Raw genomic sequence first — 17,088 nt, forward strand, 5'->3', positions numbered from 1 at the left:
CATATCATTGGGGGCATTTATGTCATATCATGTCGGCATTGCTCCCTGGATATATATAGTTGCCCCCTATAACCACTAGCTGGTTGGCTGCTCCGAGGGAGAACTTGACACTTGTCATTTGAGAGCAACCCATCCTCTGAGGACTTTGAGAGAAAATCATCAACGAGGAAAAACCCAAAACTCTAACCAAAACCAAAATCCCAAAGTGATTAAGCATCACTGAAAAGATTGTTCCTGGGTGGAACCGACACTTGTTACCTTTGAAGACAGTGCATCGTCCAGACGGTTAGTCATCGTAGTCTAGAGCATCCAGCACTAAATTGTTGATTACCGGGTGACCAAGTTTGTGAGGGTTTGGAAGACTGCCCTGAAGACTTACCATGAGTGTTGCGCATGGTTGGTGTGATCTTAGCCTATGGAGAATACGGTAACGACTGTGTGTCCTGGGACTGTGTGTCCTTTGGCTTAAAAACCAAGCTGGTCCAAACCATACGTACAACTGTCACAACAGTTGGAATTGGGTCATCTAATCATTGTTTTCACCGAGTACATGGTTCTATTTCCTCAACCCTTCTATTTACTCATTTACGTGTTGATGAAATTGATCATTGTTGTTTGTAGAATTTTACTGAAGACTTTCTCAATTTCCTCATCTCAAATTCTTCAACCAACTTGTTCTTCGCCTGCTTATGCTGGTCACACTACTCGCACTCCGTGTTTGTTCTATTTCGTCATGATGACCATCATTTTGCCATGTTACACTTACATTTCACTGCTTATTCCACTACAAGTAGTTACTTAGGAATTTCCTCAAAAGGGAATTTCCGAGTGAGGAATTCATAAAGTTTGCCTATTCACCCCCCTCTAGTCGATATAACGCACTTTCAAAACTAAAATAAAATAATTCTATTGAAAGGCAGTCCACTAACAAAAACTTGAAACAATTTTTTACAAATGACAAAATAAATAAATTAAAACTATTTAAAACATATAATTAAAAGGCTAAAACAAGCATATCTAAAACAGTACCTTTTTGGTGTAAAACTATAATTTAAATTATTCCAAAATTTCTCAAATTAAACCTACTGATAAATAAAGTCACACGTGACTATTAACATAAAGAATTAACTCAAAAATTGTTTTCAAACTCAATTTTTCTATGAAACAAGGTTTTAAGCTAATTTGCTTGAATTCAAATTTGAACTTTTCAAATGTGGGCAAATTTTGTATATACGAAAACTAGATACAATTTGTGGCACAATGCAAAAAAGTTTCACTAAAAAAATTAGAAGTATAAAAGATACAAGAAATCTAAAAATAGAATTAATTTTGTAAAAGAAAGTAAAACCAAAAAAACAAAAAGTCCTAGCGAACGGATTGGGGGCCACATGGCGTGTTCTGATTGGTCGAGTTCTACGCGTGCGCGAAGATTACGAGCGCATGACCGAAGCTCTTAAATAAACGTTTCGGTATTTTTGTGTAACATCAGATATACCGCAGCCGCCGGACCAAGATCTAGCGGCTCAGATAGGTGTCCGATGCGATAAAAGAAAGGGCGGTCGACGCTTATAGAGGAGGTCATAGATGGTGACTTTGCGGTGCGGTGGTTGACGTGGAGCTTTCTCTAGTGTGTCTTCAGGGGTGGGGAAGTGATCGAGGCGACGCAGGCGAGCATGCGTAGTTCATTGATGGTCGTCGATGAGCTTGGGTACGACGGAGACTGGTGACGGTGAGCTCGGGGAGAGGTGGTGCTCGGGCTGACGTGGGCGAGGCTGCTCCTGTGCCCCTCGACGATGGTGGCTGGCTCTAGATGACGTGGACGGGGGAGACAGTGTCATAGGTTACCTCGAGGAGGGGTGGGGTTGACCTAGGTGAGTTGGAGGGCGGTAACGGTATGCGGCGGCTAGGCGGAGCGACGACGAGCTATTCCGACAGCGGTGGTGCGTGGGAGGGGTGTTCTAGGGAAGAACAGAGTGCAGGTGTTGGCTATATATAGCCTGGGGTCGAGGCGCTTTAATGGAAGCGGAGCATGACTGGCACTCTCTGGCAATAGCTAGACGAATGCTGATGACAACAAACCTTCCCTGGCAACGGCACCAGAAGAATGCTGCTAGCACTCCTCGGCAATGAAACTAGAAGAATGTTGTTGATGGCCCACCAGCGCGTGGGTTCGCAGCAGTTTTCGAGGGTAGAGTATTCAACCCAAATTTGTTGGTACGCCTATAGGAGGTGAGAGGATACTCTCAAGTATTAGCAGCTGAATGTGTCAAATTCAGCCAGACCTGAAAGATTAATATCTGCAAGCAAAGTAGTAACAGCAAAGTAGTATGATAACAACGGTGTCAAAAACGATCTGTTGACGGCAGACTATTCCTAACGATTGTATCAATGGCGCCAAGTTGCCTCGTTGAGGGAAATTGTCAGTTCCTGTCAACGACCAGCGAACCAGATTTGTAGCAGGTAGCAGCAGTGTAACGAGTAATAGCAGTGGCAAGGAACAACAGTAGTGACAACAGTAGCAAGTAGCAACAGTAGCAAGCGACGGTAGTAGCAACAGTAGCAGCAGAGCAAGACAAGTCACAACAGCAGAGCAAGACAAGTAACAGCAGCAACAATAGTAGTAACAGCAGTAGTAGGACAAACTCGTAGGCAATGGGTCGGTGATTTGTTTGGATGATATTCATCATGCAACAGTTATAACACGGAGAGATATGTGGCTAGCTCCCGTTCGTCAATGTGATGTAGGCATGCATTCCGTGTGTCGTCATACGTGCTTAGGGAAAAGAACTTGCATGACATCTATTGTCCATCTCTCCCGTGGCAGCGGGGTCCAAAAGGAAACTACGGGATATTAAGGTTCTCCTTTTAATAAAGAACCGGACCAATGCATTAGCACTTGGTGAACACATGAACTCCTCAAACTATGGTCATCACCGGGAGTGGTTCCGGTTATTGTCACTCCGGGGTTGCCGGATCATAACACATAGTAGGTAACTACAACTTGCAAGATCGGATCTAAAACACACATATATTGGTGACAACATAATAATTTCAGATCCGAAATCATGGCACTCGGGCCCTAGTGACAAGCATTAAGCATGGCAAAGTAGTAGCAACATCAATCTCAGAACATAGTGGATACTAGGGATCAATCCCCATCAAAACTAACTCGATTACATGATAGATCTCATCCTACTCATCACCGCCCAGCGAGCCTACGAATAGATTACTCATGAACGATGAAGAGCTTCATGGAATTGGAGAGGGAAGAAGGTTGATGATGACGATGGCGACGATTTACCCTCTCCGGAGCCCAAAACGGACTCCAGACTGCCCTCTAGATGAAGAACAGGTTGTGGCAGCGCCTCCGTATCGCAAACGCGACGAAATCTTCTCTTTTTATTATTTCTGGGACAAAGTGAACTTATAGAGCTGAGGTTGGGGGCGGTAGAGCCGTGTGGGCCCCACAAGCTTGCCCACCGCCACCAGGAGGGGGGTGGCGGAGGCAGGGCTTGTGACCCACTGGCCCACCCCCTCAGGTGGTTCTTGGCAGGTATTTTTCATATTTTCCAAAAATGCTCCCCGTAAATTTTTAGGACGTTTGGAGAACTTTGATTTCTGCACAAAAATAACACCAAGGCAATTCTGCTGAAAACAGCGTCAGTCTAGGTTAGTTCCATTCAAATCATGCAAATTAGAGTCCAAAACAAGGGCAAAAGAGTTTGGAAAAGTAGATACAATGGAGACGTATCAACTCCCCCAAGCTTAAAACCTTGCTCGTCCTCAAGCAACTTAGTTGACAAACTGAGAGAGAAAGAAAAACTTTGACAAACTCTGTTTGATCTTGTTGTTGCAACTATGTCTAACTCATAACCAGAATTTCAGCAAGATCACAAGTTAACCACATAAGGAAGTCACACAAAGGTCTCACGGTAAACTAAGATCAATGGCATAATCAGTTAACGAGCAAATAATAATGAGTTTCAAATACCAACACTTCAATCAAAACAAGCATGAAGCAATATGAAGAGGTGGTATCTCGCTATCTCTTTCTGAAACCGCAACACATAAATGCAGAGCACTTTCAAAGATCAAGGGCTGACTAAACATTGTAATTCATAGCAACGAAGATCCAGTCATAGTCATACTCAATATCAATCAAAAGCAAAGCATAAAAATGACAGAGGTGCTCTCTAATTGGTGCTTATAGAAGAGGAGGATGACTCAACAGGAAAATAAATAGACAGGCCCTTCGCAGAGGGAAGCATTGATTTGCAGAAGTGCCAGAGCTCAGGCTTTGAAAACAGAGATAATAATTTTGGGTGACATGCTTTCATTGTTAACGCAATGACCAACAGTTCTCAATATCTTCCATGCTACTCATGCTATAGGCGGTTCCCAAACAGAAAAGTAAAGTTTAAACTCCCCCACCACTAATCAATCACATTCCACGGCTAGCCGAATCCTCGGGTATCGTCCATACTAACATCAATACGGGGGGAGTCTTGTTTCACAGTTATGTTTTCAATTTAAGCGTGGAACTGGGCATTCCAATTACCGGCCCCTTTCTCGTGAATGACAGTGAATAAACAAATGTCGCGGATAACACTCCTAGCCTGGAAGATACCAATAGCCCTCTGTCACCACATGAGCGGTTCGGGCATGCAAAACAGATTATTCCTTGAAGATTTAGACAATGGCACATGCAAATTTACTTGGAACGATAGGTAGATACCGCAAAATAGGTAGGTATGGTGGACTCTCATGGAAAAACTTTTGGGTTTATGGAAGTGGATGCACAAGCAGTATTCCGCTTAGTACAAGTGAAAGCTAGCAAAAGACTGGGAAGCGACCAACTAGAGAGCGACAACAGTCATCAAGATGCAATGAGTTTGACTAATATTGAATGCAAGCATGAACAGGATATAAATCACCATGAACACGAACATCATAGAGGCTATGTTGATTTTGTTTCAACTACATGCATGAACATGTGCCAAGTCAAGCCACTTGAAACATTCAAAGGAGAATACCATCCTATCATACTACATCATAGTCATATCAAAATCTATGTTGGCAATCAAGACAAACCATTATAAGCTCCTAGCTAAATAAGCATGACATCAGATACTATGATCTCTAAGTTGTCATTGCAAACATGGTTTTCTCACAACAAAGCTGAATCTGGGTCGAGAAGCTAGTCATATTTACAAAAACAAAATAGACAGAGTTCATACCAGCTTTTCAGTCTCAGTCACTTCATCTTATATCATCATTATTGCCTTTCATTTTCACGACCGAACGTTATGAACAATAATAAGAGTGCTCGTGCATTGGACTAAGTTGAATCTGCAGGCAAACACAAAGGAGAAGACAAAGTAATATGGCTCTTCGACAACTAGACATGTATGCATGCGAGAGGCACTAAACATTGTAACCAATATCTTCTACCTTGACCCAAAGAAAAAGAAAACTATTTACACGGGAAAGCTCCCAACAAGCAAAAGAAGAAAGAAAAATCTTTTTGGGTTTTCTCAAAAGGACACAAAACAACAAAACAAGAAAACAAAATTATACTAGCATGGATAATACAGTGGCAAAGTGTAAACAACGGCTAACAAAGTGAAAGCATAAGCATGAATGTAAAGTCGGTGAGAACACGTACACCCCCAAGCTTAGGCTTTTGGCCTAGCTTGGTCTACTCCCATGGATGGTCCTCGCGACACCCAAAATCATAATGGGTGTTATACGGGAGTGCTGCAGCCACTGCCTAAATAGCTGTCTGGCGAAGTCGAGCAGCCGTCGCCTCCCTCTCATACTCCTCTGCCTCTCCTATTGTTATGTAGTATCTTTGTTTTACCTGAAAGTCAAAGAAAGCAGGAGCAGGAAGGGTAATATGGAAAACACGCTGCCGGTTAAATATCAAGCTGTAAAGGAGGGATCCATGATCTCTCCCAAGGAACTGGTAGCGTGTTAAAGCTACACGATCAAGGTAAGCTCCTGTCACCTGTTACTGCACTCTTAAGGATACTAAGGTCAGAAGCGCATAGGTGACAATGTGCACCCTTGCCGTTAATGCACCTACCTATGAAGAGGGCAAAGTAGTGCAAGGCAGGGAAATGGATGCTTCCTATGGTGGCTTGCGCGATATCTCTGGTTTCTCCAACAGTTATACTGGAGACAATGTCTCTGACCGAAGACTTAGAAGGATCATTAATACTAACCCCATCGTGTATCTTGCAAATCCTATTGAAATCCTCCAAATCCATGGTATAGGATTTATCGTACAGATCAAACCGTATGGATGAGTCACGGCCAACTGAAAATTTAAATCTACGCACGAAAGAGGCAGTGAGCATAGCATACTGTTCACATTTATCTAAGAGGAAATCTTCTAACCCGACATTGCAGACAAGTGTATCAAACTCATCCTTGAAACCTGCTTCGATCATAAACTCATCGGAAGGCCATTCACATGGTTGCACCGGTGCGTCCCTTAGCTGAAAATGTTCGGGCTCCCGAAAAGAAAGACGGGGACCCTTCTTACTTGAGAAACCACCATAAAACTTCCTCCTGAACATAATTTCCTTTTTCTGAAATTTTTGAAGTTCAAGAGAAAAATGAATGAAGACCAACCATACCTTGTAGAAACTACTCCTACTAGTGCCTAGAGACCGTATCACGCGCTAAAACTACTTGGGACCAGGTAAAATCAACCTTTCTAGCTCAAGAACAGGGTCACCAATGTAGCAAGAATATGCGAAGGATAATGCACTAGAGCAAAAACAAATTGGACCAATGGAGGAGTCACTTACCAAGGAGTAATTTCCTCAAAACGGTTCGGAGAATGGTGCTTTGAGCAAGGAGATCGAAAATCACAGCCAAATGAGCAAGAACACAGGTTTGAGCTGCAAAACAATTTTTTCTGGGGGTGGAAGAAGAGGCTGGGAGCTGGAATGAGTGGAGGGGGTCCCTATGGGCCCCACAAGCTTGCCCTCTGCCACCAGGGGGTGGCGGTGGCAGGGCTTGTGGCCCACTGGTCTGGCCCCAGGCCAGCTCTCAGGCCCAGTAATTTTCAAAAATCCAGAAAAAATCATACTAAATTTTCAGGACCTTCGGAGAACTTTTCTTTTTGAGGTATTTTTCTCTGGGATGCTAAAACAGAAAACAGGAAAAGCTAAACTAATTCCCTCATTTTTCTTCTAAGCAAAAGAAAATGATAGCTCAAAACAGAGGTATGTGACTCTTTGATTCATCCATTTCATGGTCATCGAAAGAAATCCGTCAATAGGATTGATCAAGTCCTCATGACAAAACCTTCTCGAATCTCAAGAGAGAACAGAGAATTTTCTAATAGCCACTAAGTCACCTCAATGGGGATATGTATCTCCCCAACAAGCAAATCATACTTCATCTTGACATGAGGAATAGGGCATTCAAAGCTCCCAATAAGAATCGATGAAGTCTTTTTGATAGCAATGATGCAATGTACTTGATATCGTTTCTTCGAAAAGTGCACTGTGTGCGCATTACCGTTGACATGGAAAGTGACATTGCCTTTGTTGCAATCTATAACAGCCCCTGCAGTGTTTAAAAAGGGTCTTCCGAGGATGACAGCCATGGCATCGTCCTCGGGAATATCCAAGATAACAAAGTCTGTTAAGATAGTGGTGTTAGCAACCACAAAAGGCACATCCTCGCAAATACCGATAGGAAAAGCAGTTGATTTGTCGCCCATTTGCAGAGAAATTTTAGTGGGTGTCAACTTATCCAGTTCAAGTCTACGATAAAGAGAGAGCGGCATAACACTAACACCGGCTCCAAGGTCACATAAGGGAGTTCTTATGTAGTTTCCTTTAATGGAGCAAGGTATAGTGGGCACTCCGGGATCACCAAGTTTCTTAGGAGTTCCACCCTTGAAAGTGTAATTGGCAAGCATGGTGGAGATCTCAAGATCTGGTATCTTTCGTTTATTAGTCACGATATCTTTCATGTACTTGGCATACGGAGACATCTTGAGCATATCAGTTAATCGCATGTGCAGAAAGATGGGTCTTATCATCTCAACAAAGCGCTCAAAATCCTGATCATCCTTTTTCTTGGATGGATTAGGAGGAAAGGGCATAGATCTCTGAACCCATGGCTCCCTTTCTTTACCATGCTTCCTAGCAGTGAAGTCATTCTTATCGTATCTCTTAGGTTGTGGATTATCAGGATTAACCGTAGGTTCAATCTCCACATCCTCATCATTGCTATGTTGAGCGTTATTATGAACATCACTGTCCATATTGTCACGAGGTTCATGTTCATCACCAGATTGTGTTTCCGCATCAGACGCAGAAATATCATTAGGTTCTTCAGGTGTGACAGTATTTGGTGAACTGGCATATAGGTTTCTATCATCCTTCTTCTTCTCCTTAGGATGACTAGGTGTATCAGGATTGATTCCTTGAGAATCTTGATCAATTCTATTAGGATGACCTTCAGGATACAAAGGTTCCTGAGTCATTTTCCCTCCTCTAGTAATGACTCTGACAGAGTTGTCATTTAATTCATTGAGCAGGTCATTCTGAGCTTTAAGTACTTGTTCTACCTGAGTAGTAATCATAGAGGCATGTTTACTCAGAAGTTTGAGATCATTGACATTTCTGTATACACAAGCACTTAAATGGCTAAGCATACGAGTACTTTGTTCCAAATGTCTGCTAACATAATCATTGAAACTCTGTTGTTTGGCAATAAAGTTGTCAAATTCATCAAAGCATAGGCTAGCAGGTTTATCAAAAGGACTATCACTCTCATCAAACCTACGCAGAGAATTCACTTCTACTACCTGTATCGGGTTATCGAGACCATGGATCTCTTCGATAGGTGGTAGATTTTTGACATCTTCAGATCTAATGCCTTTCTCTTGCATAGATTTCTTGGCTTCTTGCATATCTTTGGGACTGAGCAATATAATACCTCTTTTCTTCGGAGTTGGCTTAGGAGGTGGTTCGGGAATAGTCCAAGCATTATCGTTGATCAAGATGTTATTCAGTAGGGTCTCAGCTTGTTCTATAGTTCGTTTCCTAAAAACACAACCGGCACAACTATCTAGGTGGTCTCTAGAGGCATCGGTAAGTCCGTTATAGAGGATATCAAGTATCTCGTTCTTCTTCAGAGGGTTATCAGGCAAAGCATTCTGTAGCTGGACGAGCCTCCCCCAAGTTTGTGGGAGACTCTCTTCTTGGAGTTGAGCAAAGTTGTATATTTCCTGCAAGGCAGCTTGCTTCTTATGGGCAGGGAAATATTTCCCATAGAAGCAATAGACCATATCCTGGGGACTACTCACACATCGAGGAGCAAGAGAGGTGAACCAGGCTTTAGCGTCATCCTTTAGAGAGAAAGGAAACAACTTAAGGATATAGTAGTGGCTGATCTTCTCCTCATTAGGGAAAAGGGTGGCTATATCGTGTAGTTTGGCAAGATGGGTGATACGTGTCCATCGTATCTACTTTTCCAAACTCTTTTGCCCTTGTTTTGGACTCTAATTTACATGATTTGAATGAAACTAACATGGACTGATGCTGTTTTCAGCAAAATTGCCTTGGTGTTATTTATGTGCAGAAATCAAAGTTCTCCAAACGTCCTGAAAATTTACGGGGAGTAGTTTTGGAAAATAAGAAAAATATTTGCGCCAAGTTCCACCTCAGGGGGTGGGCCTGTGGGCCACAAGCCGTGGCTCCGCCACCACCCCCCTAGTGGCGGTGGGCAGGCTTGTGGGGCACACACGGCTCTGCCGCCCCCAATTCCAGCTCTATAAGATCCCTTTCGTCCCAGAAAAAATAAAAAAGAGAAGTTTTCGGTGCGTTTGCGATACGGAGGCACCGCCACCACCTATTCTTCATCTCGAGGGCAGATCTGGAGTCCGTCTTGGGCTCCGGCGAGGGGAAATCGTCGCCATCGTCATCACCAACCTTCTTCCCTCTCCAATTCCATGAAGCTCTTCGTCGTTCGTGAGTAATGTATTCGTAGGCTCGCTGGGCGGTTATGAGTAGGATGAGATCTATCATGTAATCGAGTTAGTTTTGATGGGGATTGATCCCTAGTATCCACTATGTTCTGAGATTGATGTTGCTACTACTTTGCCATGCTTAATGTTGTCTCTAGGGCCCGAGTGCCATGATTTCATATCTGAAATTATTATGTTGTCACCAATATATGTGTGTTTTAGATCCGATCTTGCAAGTTGTAGTTACCTACTATGTGTTATGATCCGGCAACCCCGGAGTGACAATAACCGGAACCACTCCCGGTGATGACCATAGTTTGAGGAGTTCATGTGTTCACCAAGTGCTAATGCGTTGGTCTGGTTCTTTATTAGAAGGAGAACCTTAATATCCCGTAGTTTCCTTTTGGACCCCACTACCATGGGAGGGAGGGACAATAGATGTCATGCAAGTTCTTTTCCCTAAGCACGTATGACGACACACGGAATGCATGCCTACATCACATTGACGAACGGGAGCTAGCCACATATATCTCCGTGTAATAACTGTTGCATGATGAATATCATCCAAACAAATCACCGACCCATTGCCTACGAGTTTGTCCTACTGCTGTTACTTGTTTTGCTCTTCTGCTGCTACTACTGTTGCTACTGCTGTTACTTGTTTTGCTCTGCTGCTGCTACTACTGTTGCTACTACTGTTACTTGTCTTGTTGTGCTGCTACTACTGTTACTACTGCAGTTCCTTGCCGCTGCTATTGCTCGTTACACTGCCGTTACTCGCTACTTTGTTGTTACTACTGTGCTTGCAGATACTAATCTTTCAGGTGTGGTTGAATCTGACAAATTCAGCTACTAATACTCGAGAGTATTATCTCACCTCGTGTCTGGTAAACCAACAAATTTGGGTCGACTACTCTACCCTCGAAAACTGCTGCGAACCCACGCGTTAGTGGGCCATCAACAACATTCTTCTAGTTTCGTTGCCGGGGAGTGCTAGCAGCATTCTTCTAGTGCCGTTGCAGGGGAAGGTTTGTTGTCATCAGCATTCGTCTAGCCATTGCCAGAGATTGCAATCAGCATTTTTCTAGCGCCGTTGCCGGGGAGGTATTGCTATATTATCTGAGTCACTTGGGATTTATATCTGCTGATCACTATGAAGAATCTGAAGGATCCGAAAACCAAAGTCTTGCCCTCAAGTACGAGGGGAGGTAAGGAATTGCCATCTAGCTCTGCACTTGATTCACCTTCAGTTATGAGTAAGTTTGCAACATCACCTCCTGCTAGAAATCTTGATATTTCGCCTATGCTTGATGATGCTTATGATGACACTGCTAGAGATGTTATGCCTGATACGGCTTTGCCTGATACTGCTAGAGATGCTATGCCTGATACTGCTTTGCTTGATGATGCTAGAGATGCTATTTTGCCTGATGATGCTATGCTTGATACTGCTAGAGATACTCCTTTGCCTGATGTTCCACTAGGAGTGTTCCTTGATGCTCATATTGCTAGAGTTACTGCCAAGGCTCGTGATGCTTTTGAAACTGCTGATACTATTGAAATAGAACCTGCTTCTGCTCCTGCTAGATCTAGCTCTCCTAGATATGAATTGCCTGATATACCTGAGGGTTACGTTAAGGAGGGAGGGATAGCTGAGGATTTTCTTGCGTGTAAGGATGCCTATGACGCTGAGAAATTACTTCTCAAGTGGAAGGAAAAATCTCGGGAAGCTAGGATGAAAAATGACCCGAAGTTTGCCACTTCGCCTATCTTTGTCACCGATAATGATTATGAATTCTCTGGTCGATCCTGAGATAATCTCTCTAGTCGAATCTGATCCTTTTCACGGTTATGAGTCTGAGACGGTCATAGCCCATCTTGCCAAACTATCTGAAATAGCCAACCTTTTCACTAATGAGGAGAAGATCCGCCACTACTATATCCTTAAGTTGTTTCCTTTTCTCTAAAGGATGACGCTAAAGTCTAGTTCACCTCTCTTGCTCCTGGATGTGTGCGTAGTCCCCAGGAGATGGTCTATTAGTTCTCTGAGAAATACTTCCCTACCCATAAGAAGCAAGCTGCCTTGCAGGAAATATACAACTTTTCTCAACTCCAAGAAGAGAGTCTTCCACAAGCTTGGGGGAGGCTCGTCAAGCTACACAATGCTTTGCCTGATCACCCTCTTAAGAAGAACGAGATACTTGATATCCTCTATAACGGACTTACCGATGCCTCTAGATACCACCTAGATAGTTGTGCCGGTTGTGTTTTGAGGGAACGAACTGTAGAACAAGTTGAGACTCTACTGAATAACCTCTTGATCAACGATAATGCTTGGACTATTCCCAAACCACCTCCTAAGCCAACTCCTAAGAAAAGAGGTATTCTATTCCTCAGTCCCGAAGATATGCAAGAAGCCAAGAAATCTATGCAACAGAAAGGCATTAGAGCTGAAGATGTCAAAAATTTACCACCTATCGAAGAGATCCATGGTCTCGATAACCCGATACAGGTAGTGGAAGTGAATTCTCTGTGTAGGTTTGATGAGAGTGATATTCCTTTTGATAAACCTGCTAGCCTATGCTTTGATGAATTGGACAACTTTGTTGCCAAACAACACAGTTTCAATGATTATGTTAGCAGACATTTGGAACAAAGTACTCGTATGCTTAGCCATTTAAGTGCTTGTGTAGACAGAAATGTCAATGATCTGAAGCTTCTGAGTAAACATGCCTCTATGATTACTACTCAGGTAGAACAAGTACTTAAAGGTCAGAATGACTTGCTCAATGAATTAAATGACAACTCTGTCAGAGTCATTACTAGAGGAGGGAAAATGACTTAGGAACCTTTGTATCCTGAAGGTCATCCTAAGAGAATTGATCAAGATTCTCAAGGAATCAATGCTAATACACCTAATCATCCTAAGGAGAAGAAGAAGGATGATAGAAACCTGCACGCTAGTTCACCAAATACTGTCACACCTGAAGAACCTAATGATATTTTCTACTTCTGATGCAGAAACATAATCTGGTGATGAACATGAACCTGGTGGCAATATAGACAGTGATGTTCATAATAATGCTCAACCTAGCAATGATGAGGATGTGGAGATTGAACCTACGGTTAATCCTGATAACCCACAACCTAAGAAATAGGACAAGAATGACTTCACTGCTAGGAAGCATGGTAAAGAGAGGGAGCCATGGGTTCAGAGACCTATGCCCTTTCCTCCTAAGCCATCCAAGAAAAAAGATGATGAGGATTTTGAGCGCTTCATTGAGATGATAAGACCCGTCTTTCTACAGATGCGGTTAACTGATATGCTCAAGATGTCTCCGTATGCCAAGTACATGAAAGATATCATGACTAATAAACGGAAGATACCAGATCTTGAGATCTCCACCATGCTTGCCAACTACACTTTCAAAGGTGGAACTCCTAAGAAACTTGGTGATCCCGGAGTGCCCACTATACCTTGCTCCATTAAAGGAAACTACATAAGAACTCCCTTATGTGACCTTGGAGCCGGTGTTAGTGTTATGCCGCTCTCTCTTTATCGTAGACTTGAACTGGATAAGTTGACACCCACTAAAATTTCTCTGCAAATGGGCGACAAATCAACTGCTTTTCCTATCGGTATTTGCGAGGATGTGCCTGTTGTGGTTGCTAACACCACTATCTTAACAGACTTTGTTATCTTGGATATTCCCGAGGACGATGCCATAGCTGTCATCCTCGGAAGACCCTTTTTAAACACTGCAGGGGCTGTTGTAGATTGCAACAAAGGCAATGTCACTTTCCATGTCAACGGTAATGAGCACACAGTGCATTTTCCAAAGAAACGATATAAAGTACATTGCATCAATGCTATCGAAAAGACTTCATCGATTCCCATTGGGAGCTTTGAATTCCCTATTCCTCGTGTCAAGATGAAGTATGATTTGCTTGTTGGGGAGATACATATCCCCATTGAGGTGACTTAATGGCTATTTGAAAATTCTCCGTCCACTCTTGCGATTCGAGAAAGTTTTTTCATAAGGACTTGATCAATCCCATTGACGGATTTATTTCGATGACCATGAAACGGATGAATCAAAGAGTCAAATACCTCTGTTTTGAACTTTATTTTTCTGTTGCTTAGAAGAAAAATGATAGAATTAGTTTAGTTTTTCCTGTTTTCTGTTTTAGCATCTCGTAGAAAAATACCTCGAAAATAAAAGTTCTCCGATGGTCCTGAAAATTTAGTACGATTTTTTCTGGAATTTTTGAAAATTTCTGGGCCTGAGAGCTGGCCTGGGGGCCTGACCAGTGGGCCACAAGCCCTGCCACCGCCACCTACCCCCTGGTGCCGGGTGCAAGCTTGTGGGGCCCACAGGCACCCCCTCCACTCATTCCAACTCCCAGCCTCTTCTTCCACCTCGAGAAAAAATTGTTTCGCAGCTCAAACCCGTGTTCTTGCTCATTTGGCTGTGATTTTCGATCTCCTTGCTCAAAGCACCATTCTCCGACCTGTTTTGGGGAAATTACTCCTTGGTAAGTGACTCCTCCTTTGGTCCAATTAGTTTTTGCTCTAGTGCTATATCCTTCGCGAATTCTTTCTATCTTGGTGACCCTGTTCTTGAGCTAGAAATGTTGATTTTAGCTGGTCCCAAGTAGTTTTAGCGCGTGATACGGTCTCTAGACACTAGTAGGAGTAGTTGCTACAAGGTGTGGTGGGTCTTTATTCACTTTTCTCTTGAACTTCAAAAATTTCAGAATAAGGAAATTATGTTCAAGAGGAAGTTTCATGGTGGTTCCTCAAGTAAGAAGGGTCCTCGTCTCTCCTTTCGGGAGCCCGAACCTTTTCAACTAAGGGATGCACCAGTACAACCATGTGAATGGCCTTCCGAAGAGTTCATGATCGAAGCAGGTTTCAAGGATGAGTTTGATGCACTTGTCCGCAATGCCGGGTTAGAAGAATTCCTCACAGATAAATGTGAACAGTATGCTATGTGCACTGCCTCTTTCCTGCATGGATTTAAATTTTTAGCTGGCCGTGACTCATCCATACTATTTGATCTGTACGATAAATCCTATAACGTGGATCTGGAGGATTTCAATAGGATTTGCAAGATACCCGATTGGGGTAGTGTTAATGATCCTCCTAAATCTTCGGTCAGAGACTTTGTCTCCAATATAACTGTTGGAGATACCAGAGATAACACGCAAGCCACCATAGGAAGCATCCATTTCCCTGCCTTGCACTACCTTGCCCTCTTCACAGGTAGGTGCATTAACGGTAAGGGTGCACATTGTCACCTATGCGCTTCCGACCTTAGTATCCTTAAGAGCGCAGTAATAGGTGACAGGAGCTTCAATATGGGAGCTATAATAGCAAGGAGGCTGAATAAAAATGCTAGTAAGAGGGATTTCTTTGGTGGAGTTTATGCTACACGCTTAGCAAATTTTCTTGGGGTATCCATCCGTCCAGAAGACCCTCATCTCTGTATAGCCTACCTTGATCGTGTCGCTCTAACACGCTACCAGTTCCTTGAGAGAGATCATGGATCCCTCCTATACCGCTTGATATTTAACCGGCAGCGTGTTTTCCATATTACCCTTCCTGCTCCTGCTTTCTTTGACTTTGAGGTAAAACGAAGATACTACATAACCATAGGAGAGACAGAGGAGTATGAGAGGGAGGCGACGGCTGCTCGACTTCGTGAGGCAGCTATTCAGGCAATGGCTGCAGCACTCCCGTATAACACCCATTATGACTTTGGGTTTCGCGAGGATCATCCATGGGAGTAGACCAAGCTAGGCCAAAAGCCTAAGCTTGGGGGAGTACGTGTTCTCACTGACTTTACATTCATGCTTATGCTTTCACTTTGTTAGCCGGTGTTTACACTTTGCCACTGTATTATCCATGCTAGTTTATTTTCGTTTTCTTGGTTTCTTGTTTTATGTCCTTTTGAGAAAACCCAAAAAGATTTTTCTTTCTTCTTTTGCTTGTTGGGAGCTTTCTCGTGTAAATAGTTTTATTTTTCTTTGTGTCAAGGTAGAAGATATTGGTTACAATGTTCATTGGTGCTTGCATGCTTACATGTTTAGCTTCCAAAGAGCCATATTACTTTGTCTTCTCCTTTGTGTTTGCCTGCATATTAAGCTTAGTCCAATGCGCTTATTATCGTTTTCATCGTTCGATCGTGCAAATGAAAGGCAACAATGATGATATATGATGAAGTGACTGAGACTGAGAAGCTGGTATGAACTCTATCTATTTTGTTTTTGTAAATATGACTAGCTTGTCGACCCAGATTTAGCTTTGTTGTGAGAGAACCATGTTTGCAATGACAACTTAGAGATCATAGTTTCTGATGCCATGCTTATTTAGCTGAGAGCTTATAATGGTTTGTCTTGAATGCCAACATAGATTTTGAGATGACTATGATGTAGTATGATAGGATGGTATTCTCCTTTGAATGTTTCAAGTGGCTTGACTTGGCGCATGTTCATGCATGTAGTTGAAACAAAATCAACATAGCCTCTATGACGTTCGTGTTCATGGTGATTTATATCCTGTTCATGCTTGCATTCAATGTTAGTCAAACTCATTGCATCTTGATGACTGTTGTCGCTCTCTAGTTGGTCGCTTCCTATTCTTTTGCTAGCGTTCACTTGTACTAAGCGGAATACTGCTTGTGCATCCACTTCCATAAACCCAAATTTTTTTCCATGAGAGTCCACCATACCTACATATTTGCGGTATCTACCTGCCGTTCCAAGTAAATTTGCATGTGCCATTCTCCAAACCTTCAAGAAATAATCTGTTTTGCATGCCCGAACCGCTCATGTGGTGACAGGGGGCTATTGGTATCTTCCATGCTAGGAGTGTTATCCTCGACATGTGTTTATTCACAGTCATTCACGAGAAAGGGGTCGGTAATTGGAATACCCAGTTCCACGCTTAAATCGAAAACATAACTGTAAAACAAGACTCCCCTCGGATTGATGTTAGTATGGACGGTACCCGAGGATTTGCCTAGCTATGGAGTGTGATTGATTGGTGGTGGGGGAGTTAAAACTTTACTTTTCTGTTTGGGAACCGCCTA

The sequence above is a fragment of the Hordeum vulgare genome, chromosome 4H, assembly GCF_904849725.1.
Source record: "Hordeum vulgare subsp. vulgare chromosome 4H, MorexV3_pseudomolecules_assembly, whole genome shotgun sequence".
NCBI classification, from domain to species: Eukaryota; Viridiplantae; Streptophyta; class Magnoliopsida; order Poales; family Poaceae; genus Hordeum; species Hordeum vulgare.